Source organism: Lathyrus oleraceus, chromosome 2 (assembly GCF_024323335.1).
Source record: "Lathyrus oleraceus cultivar Zhongwan6 chromosome 2, CAAS_Psat_ZW6_1.0, whole genome shotgun sequence".
Taxonomy (NCBI): domain Eukaryota; kingdom Viridiplantae; phylum Streptophyta; class Magnoliopsida; order Fabales; family Fabaceae; genus Lathyrus; species Lathyrus oleraceus.
The window spans coordinates 371966651-371975633 of record NC_066580.1 but is presented as its reverse complement, the minus strand read 5'-3'; positions in this window follow the sequence as shown (position 1 = coordinate 371975633).

The window sequence follows — 8983 nt, the reverse complement described above, 5'->3', positions numbered from 1 at the left end:
GTCTGAAAATTTGCAAATAGACCTCTTAAGTTCCTTGAAAATTTTCTCATTATTGATGATATGGGTGCAAATGGATGCATGAATACATGGATGCAACAATCACACTCAAGGATCAAGCAAAGCACACCACACAAAGGTCATGGGATGGATCAGGTCATCCTTAATATCAATCATCCATTTTGGTGGATTATTGTTTACACCTTATCAACACCCAAGTTCCATTGATATTAAGGATACACAAGAATAGATCAACCATGAATCAAGGGTTTGGTGCAAGTCATGAGCATGGAGTCTCGGTTAAGAACCATCCAAAGGGAGTGTACTAGGGTTTAAACCTGCCAAGCATGTTCTACAAGAGGTTCCCATAGTCATCATCCCATCTTTCGGATATTATCGGATAAACGACTACTCGTATTCTAAAAATATTCTTAAGAGAGACTCTTATGAGTGTAGTATCGCGTAACAATCGTATCAAATCTTACACTTGAACGACCTTTGCACTACGTCCTAAAAATAGGCCAAGATGGGCTTGGTAAACTAAGGTCCTTGGCTTCTAAGGTCTATATTGGAAAGAGTAATGCCTAACCACGACTACTCGTGTGACATTATTGATCCCAACATGACCTCCACCAAAAGAATGGGCTTGCAAGTCAAGTTGCTAAGGAATAACTCAACACAAGTTAACAAGATATACCATTCTCCTATCCTAAGTGCACTCGAGTTCGGGTATAGAACTCATCTCACAAAGATCACCAAGCATACAAGCAATTAATATATCAAGCAATTCATTCATTACATACAATACAGTAATCCCAAATTGCACAAAAATATGTCACAAAATAATATACACAATACAATACAACAAATATGAAAAGTAGGCAAAACCCACTAGGCAAATGTCCCCAGCAGAGTCGCCACTTTTCTGTAGCGGGGTATTCGTTACCTTTAGATTTATTGACTAAATCAAAAGTAAGCATACAAGTCGAGTCGCCACCGCACTTCTATTTATCCAAAGGAAAGGTTAGAAAGCGAACAAAAACCGAGAAGTTTTATCGAATCAAAAACTAATAAAAATGTCAGAGATCGGGGTAAGGGGGTTGGTTATGCAATTGGAAGGCTTTAAGCACCCAAAACATCCTAGGTACTCCTAGGGAGCCCTTTTCACAATTTGTTGTAAGGTAGGTTGGTATTTGTGAAAATTATTTGTGCAAACATGATTGGGGAAATGAGAGAAGAGTGTACAGATTATTTACAATTTTGTGTTTGAATGGATAAACCCACTGCCTACGTACCATCTTAAAAAAGGATTAGGATCAAAACCTCGTTGTTCGGGGTTAAAATCTCAAAACAAGTTGGTGATTGATTGGTCCAAAAACCTTAAGGTCTTTTATTATCCAAGGGAAAAAAACTCAACCTAAAACCACAAATCCACCATGTGACGATAACTTCAACATGCTAGTGAGGGGTTAACCCTATAATAAGCATGGAAGACTCATTGTCCATCACTAAGGATATAGGTGAGTATTATATCAACCTCAAGGATAACTCAAACCTAATAGCTAATGGTTATGAAAAGTTTTGATAAGAAAGTGGCCATTGAAACCACAAAACATTTGAATGAGTTATATTTACCAATGAAAAGTATTTACAAAATATGGTCAAAGTTGACTTAAAGATTCAATTCAAAATAAGTGTTATGAAAGGAAAGTTTGAAAATCAAAAGCATAATGCTTAGGTTTCTAATTTTTGAAAACAAATGTTAATGTTTGCACAAAAGTTTTGGCTTGGGTTAGAGTGGAGGGAAGAAGAAGAATGGCTAAGTCCTAAACATACAAAGATGAAGGAAGAGAAATAAAACCACAAATGGAGTTCCCTTCTTGAGATCATAGTGATGATCCAAGTAGCTCCCATCCTTTGGAATAAGCAAGCAAATAAGTGTATACTTAAGAAACCAATCAATCAAGCAAGCTCTTGGGAATCTTCCAATGGCTCTTGTATCTCTCACTTTAGGTGCACATGACAATGGTTCTTCAATTTGGCTCAAATACGAATCCCTTGCACAAAAGCACACACATAAAAAATTTCTATAATTCAAACAAATAATGGACAAGAGTGAGTTTAGAGATTTGGTCCTTCCATTTCATCTTCAACATTAAGGCCTTTTTTACTCCATTTTGCATAGGGAATGTCCTAAAGTCTAAGTGCTTTTGTCCATTTGCATCTTGGTTCTCAACAATCAAAACAAAACACAAGCACAATAGTATATACACAATTACGTGCTCAAGTGAGCAAAAGGCAAATTGCATTAACATAAACATGTGCTCAAATGAGAAAGTTCAAAAGCAAATGATTAATATGTACAAGAATATTAAATTGCATAAACGTAAAGTGCAAGAATTAAATGTTAATGGTCAATTGTTAGTGTTAGTGTGCCATAAGGCAACTTAGCGCTATGTTAAGCAATCGTAAGTGGACTAATGTAGTAGTCACACCTATCTGAGGTCGGTCAATAGAATATAGGCAACAAACACAAGTTAGAGATCTTGGTTAGTGAATCAAGCCCCTACGACTTGCCATGCCAAAAGAAGATGAGAAATGATCTTGTATTGATTTAGGTTCTTTGCTTGATTAGGGAGCAACATATCCTTAATGCAAAGCCATTCACTTGGTCTATGATCAAGATGAATTAGATTTGAATCAAGGAAGGTTAAACCTCCCATACATCAAGGCTAACCACCAATCTTTAACTCATTGATCAAAAAAAGAAAAAGATGAAGAAGGAGATGAATAAAAATGAACATTAATGGAAATTCAAACGAAGTAATCAACGTACATTGACCAAAGGTAGATGGAATCAAGGTCAAACATTAGTAAACAGAAGCAAAATGAAACTTAGAAGTCAAGAAACAAATAAAAAAATTTTGGTATTTTTTCAAAATTAAAATAATACTTGAATTAAAATAAACAATTAAAGGTCAAACTTCAAATCCATTTCAAATCAACTTTGAAAAGTCCAAATGGATCATCCTAAGTTCAACAAGGTCAAACATAGTTTGACAAAAAATTTCAGCATTTTTGGAAACCAGAAACTATTTTTAATCAATTAGAATTGCATAAAAAATAACCAAATTGAATTAAAATCTCAAATAAATCTCAAATCAATTAATAAATTGATGAGAATACTTTTCATAGATCCATCATCATTCAAAGAGGTTAAGAAAATATTTTTGTATTTTTTGAATATTGAAAACTATTTAAAAAGAATTAAAAATAACCAGGAAAGAGAAAATTCAAAAAAAAATCAAATGATAAAATAAAAAATATTAAAAATCATTTCTAGAAACTAGAATTAAAAAGAGAAATAATGCAATTGGTCCCATATTTTTTGGAATTAAAATGAATGAGATATGATTTTTTGAAATGAAATGAAATAAAAGAAATAAAATGGTAATTAAATCAGAAATAGAAAATAGGAAAAAACGTGGTACGTTGGATCCATGCTCAATAATTCAGCTGGCACATCAGACAGTCCACATGCGCACGTCCACCAAACACTAGGGTCAATGAGAAACAGGTGGCATTAAAAAAAGTCATAAAAAAAGAAGGTCCAGATTAGATCTGGAGATTAGATCCAAGGGCTATGGTTTGATCTAGAGCTGGGACGGTGGTGTACACCACCGTCTTCTCCGGCAAACTCAACGGCGCCTGTGAGAGTTGCAGACATGGCAACCTCAACCAAATGCAACGATCTATATAGCAATGGAAAGCTGGGGTGATGTACATCACCCCTGTGCCATCTATTTTCACTCTAGACCTCCATGTAGAGAGAACTCAGAGGTGGAAAATGATGGTGTTCAACTTGAACTCAATGGATTTTCAAAATTAAAAGCATAAATCAATTGCCTCTGATGAGAGGACTTTAGCCAAACCAACAAATGCAAGAAACAAGCTACAATTAGTGAGTTTCGAAGAAGGAAAGTTTGTGTAGCAACCTCTGAAATGTGGATCTAGAAAGCACAAATCCTCTTAGCTATTGCTTGCAGTGTGATCTAGAGATGAAGATGAAGCAAGGTCAAGGAATTATGAGTCTGAAAATCAACCAATGAAGTTGAAATTCAGATCTGAATTTTTAAAAAGAAAGTGAGAATTCCTTTAGGTATGGCTATGGAGGGAGTTGTGCAGCATAACAGGTGACTTCAGGTTGCTGAACTATGAAGCCTAGCACTCTTATTTATAGCAATTGGCAATGGTATAGCATGAGCGTTGTGTGTGCATGAATGAAGAGGGCCTCCATGCATGGGCCTGTACAGGCGCATGGAGGGCCCAAATCCCATTGCAAATGAATGCTGATATCATATTTAGGTGAAATGGACGTGCAGAATTGATGCAATTGGCCTATCCAATGAGTTTTCAACTAGTTTCCAAAAATGCACCAAAATGTTCTCCTTTTTGAAAATGCCACTTCCAAAAATATAACATAGCCTTATGGGTAATGTTTGGAAAGCTCTTGACATGAGGATCAATTGTTATGTTGAACAAAACTTCAATTGGAATTGGTAAATTTATGAAAATTGATCAGAAAGTGCAAGGTGCAAAACATGTGTATGTGAAAATTTAAAAAATGGGCCAAATTCAAGCCCTTCTTTTAAAATGATGCAAGTTCCAAATGACAAAACCTTCAACCTCAAAGTTATTGATATTTTCAAAACAATCAATTTGGACTTACATTTTACATCATTTGGATTTTTGATGAAAAGGTTATGGGCACTTGAAGTTGGACTTTTTCACATTTCAATGCCTTTGGTCCAAAGTGACCTATAATGTTTTGCATTATCACATGTGTTTATTTTAGGATTATGAAAATTTGTTCAACATAACAAATTAATTAGACATCTTAAAATTTCCAATTCATTTGATCCCACCTCAAAATCATGAAAAATGAATAAGTTATGTTCTTGGGAAGTTGATCCAAAATTAGGGTTTCAGTCAAAATGACCTATAATGTTTTGAAATGAATGATGACCTTCCAAGTTTCAAATTTATTTTTGATGAACATGAAAGTTGTTCATATGGTTATTAAGAACATTTTTGATCTTGGGGTCATCTCCATTTTACAAACACATTAAAAGTTATTTCTTAGTGTACTTCAAAATAGTCAGATGAATTGACTGATCAACTTCTCAAGTCCAAGCCTCAAATATTGATGAATTGATGATCGAGGACACTCAAATAAGCTCAAATATGTAGGAAATTATGAATGGAATAACTTCCCTTGATTGTATTTGATCATGGGTTGAGGTTGCTTCTTGAGCAAGGCACGGTTGATGAACAAATGAATTAGGGTTTCCTTGGGAAACAAACCTCAAGCCCCTTTGGTTTTCCTTGATCAAATTGACATATTGAAATACTTGGGCAACATATATGATGATTGAGAGCTTTGTTAACCATTGTCATACTTGCTTTCACCTTCACCTGACCATATCAATGAGCATAGGGTCTCCTAGGAGCCTTGGATCTTATGATTGCTTAAGCTTCAAAACAAAAGAAGTTAGTGACATACTTTTATGCTTTTGGTTAGTAAACAAAGTGAGAAAAGCAATAATATACAATTCAAACATGCTTGGTGATCTCAAACCAACTCACACAAGTGTTCCCACCCAAAGGTTAGGAGCCAAGGTGTTATGATCCTTGAGGCAAGATGCAAATGCAATGTTATGATGCCATGAGGGATCTTAGGGTCAAAATTAGGGTATTACACCGCCCTTTCGGGTTTTCAATCCACCGAGACGCTCATTTTTGCATAAGCCACCCTTTCGGGTTTTTAACTTAGCGAGTTATTCTATTTTTATTTTAGGCGAAGTATTTCTTGACTGCATCTGAATTCACAAGACGAGTGAAATCCTCCCCATCCATAGTTGTAAGTATCAAAGCACCGCCTGAAAAGGCCCTCTTAACAACATATGAACCTTCATAGTTTGGAGTCCACTTTCCCCTGGAATCGGGTGCGAAAGACAAGACTTTCTTGAGCACGAGGTCACCTTCTTGGAACACACGAGGCTTGACCTTCTTATCAAAGGCTTTCTTCATCCTTTGCTGATATAACTGGTCGTGGCACATGGCAGTTAATCTCTTCTCTTCAATCAAATTCAGTTAGTCATAACGACTCTGAACCCATTCATCATCAATCAATTTGGCTTCCATCAAGACTCTCATTGAAGGGATCTCAACCTCCACGGGTGTCGCTCCCCGGATTTCCCGAATCCAAGTACAAATGCGAAAAGAGGTGGCGAGGAAAAAAGAGTAGAGTCGCCAGCTATGTACTTTTATCCCAAGAGGAGGGAAAGGTAGTACTGCATAACCAAGAGGGAACGGATAAAACAAAGTCTCGAACCAAAGAAAACTGAGTAAGGGGGCCGGTTACGTGAAGGGAAGGTTATCGCACCCCTTCACGTCTATGGTACTCCACAGGATCCACGATTTCTATTTATGTCTAAAGTGTGTGTATAAGAAGTCCTATATGCGATGCAAAAGAGAGAAAATCAAAGTAGGGAAAAGAAAGAGTTATTGCTCGCACAGGCCCTACCCTGCTGCATACGCATCTCAAGAAGGATTGAGAATCAGAGCACCGTAGCTCGGCTAACCTATTTTTGTTTGTTTTTTGTGATGAATGACGTTACTACACAATCTACCGGATGCTCGACCTTTGGAGACTTACTCACCTGTAGTAGAAGGAGTTAACGTGTTCTTAGGAGAAGAAAAATCAATGAGTTTGTTTGTTTTAGGAATGGTCATGCAAAAAGGAAGTCCTAGACGAAGGAACCGTGCTACCTTAATTGACATGAAAACGAGAGACTATACGAAGCCTAGCAATCCTATGGGGAGACGATCACACCATACAAAACAAACATGCATAAAATAAACACGCCAACAAGGGGGCTCAAACATACATGGGTAGGGCTTTAGTCAAGAGGGGTCATATCAACCTCGACAAACAAACCATGGAAAGGTAATCAAATGGGCTCTTAACCACTGACATTGAACGTCAGGGTGAGCAGATCAAAAGGGTAATGAGGATAAGACCTCATAGCTCTTAACCCTGGACAGGGTGAGCTCATGACAAAAAGTGGGGATTCAGAAAGGTGGAACCCTCTCCACTGACTACCGGAAAAAAGATCTTGGGCTTTTGTTCTGAAGCATCGACACGTAGTGTGATCTTAAATAACGACACACTGAATAATGGGGGATTGACTACTAATCCCTTTTATCCGTCAATTGCCTCTTCATGGAGGTCTTTAGCACTGGTGCCTCTTCTTGGAGGTCTTTAGGCACAAAAGTAAACACACAAAAACATTGCCTCCTATTGAGGTCTTCCAGCTAAGAAAGCGATAAAATATGGGAAAAAATGTAAAAGGGGTCGAGAGATATACCACACGGATAAAGATCCGAAGTAACAACAACTTAAGAAATAAGAAACCCAGAGATCTCTCAAGCTAGCACCATCAAAGAAAGCAAGTCAGCAAAGCAATCAAAATAAATCTCCAAACGGTATCCCACAAATAAAGTGGAATACCAAGCAAGTTATCTCTTCAAGAGTCATGTGAGCCCTCACAAAAAAACTCAACAAACAGGTTAGAGAAACAAGATGGAGTGCAATCAAGAGTTGCACCAAACAGAGAATCAGATGAATCATGCCATTAAAGTTCACAAAAAGCTCACAAAAAGTAACCAAGGGTAGGAGGCCTAAACCTCTTGTCAAACAAATGCATTAAAAGGGTATCAAAACTCAAAGTCAGGGGGCAAGGATCCACACATCAAGACATGACATACATACTAAAACATGTGCCCACATGCAAAACCTAACGATACCCACTCTTCCGAATTCACCCATAATACCTCATACATTCAGAAATTTCAGGTTGAAAGTATAAAGTAGTGGAAATAGGGCATACCTGATTGGGAAGGATCGATTGAAATTGAATTGCACCGTTGGCTTTGCAGAACAATCTTAGGGTTTATATGAGAGGGAATTGGTTCTTTGCAGACGAGTTCCCTTCAGTCTCTGGAGGTTGCTCTGAATTAGTTAGAATCTCTCTCTAGGGTTTTGTTCCAAGGAAACTTCAGAGTGTTTTCAGCGTTCACCAATTCTCCCTTTTTTTCTTCTTTCCTTTACTGAAATTTCAGGATTTATAACTTGATTTTCGTGGCTTTGTGGGCTCAAATGAGAGAGGTCCAAGTCCAAGATTTTTCTGTTATATTTTATTTATTTATTTGTTTTTTTTTTTCGTTTTTTTTTTCAAAACACGTGGGCTTCGCCGAGCGAGCATGACAGTTCAGGAAATTCCTCTGAGCGCAGGTGATTCTGGTCGCTTTTCTTGGGACTCGCTAGGCGACCCATTTTGCTCGCCTAGCGAGCATGACATCTCATGAACAAACTTTTGCTCCTTCAAGATTAACGTTTTGAATGACGAATATACCCTATTTGAACATGTTGGAAGTAACTCAAGTCATTCCCTGGCCATTTCCTCTTCAGTTGACCAACAGTTGACTTCTGGCTTCATAGTTGAATTTTGAACTGTACTGAGCCCATTGAGCTTGATCCTTCAGATAGAACCCACAAAGTGACTTGGATGACATCCTCTTGGAGCTAATTCTGATTCACATGATGAAATGCAATATGAAATGTTAAATGACCTAAAAAATGAATGCATGAATGAGGAGGGCAAATTTGAGGTGCTACAGCTGCCCCTATTCAATCAACTTTGAACCTGGACGGATGAAAGCAGCGACTATCAGACTTTCAAGGTAAACAAGGATTGAATACCAAAAAAAACCGGAGAATTTGCACTCTGCAGGTGACGAAGCGAGGATAGCGAGGCCATTTGCCGATGGCGGCTTCAAAACAAATTTGATATTTACCGATATCAAGGAAAGCGAGGCCATTTACCGATGGCGGCTTCAAAATAAAATTTGATATTTACCGATA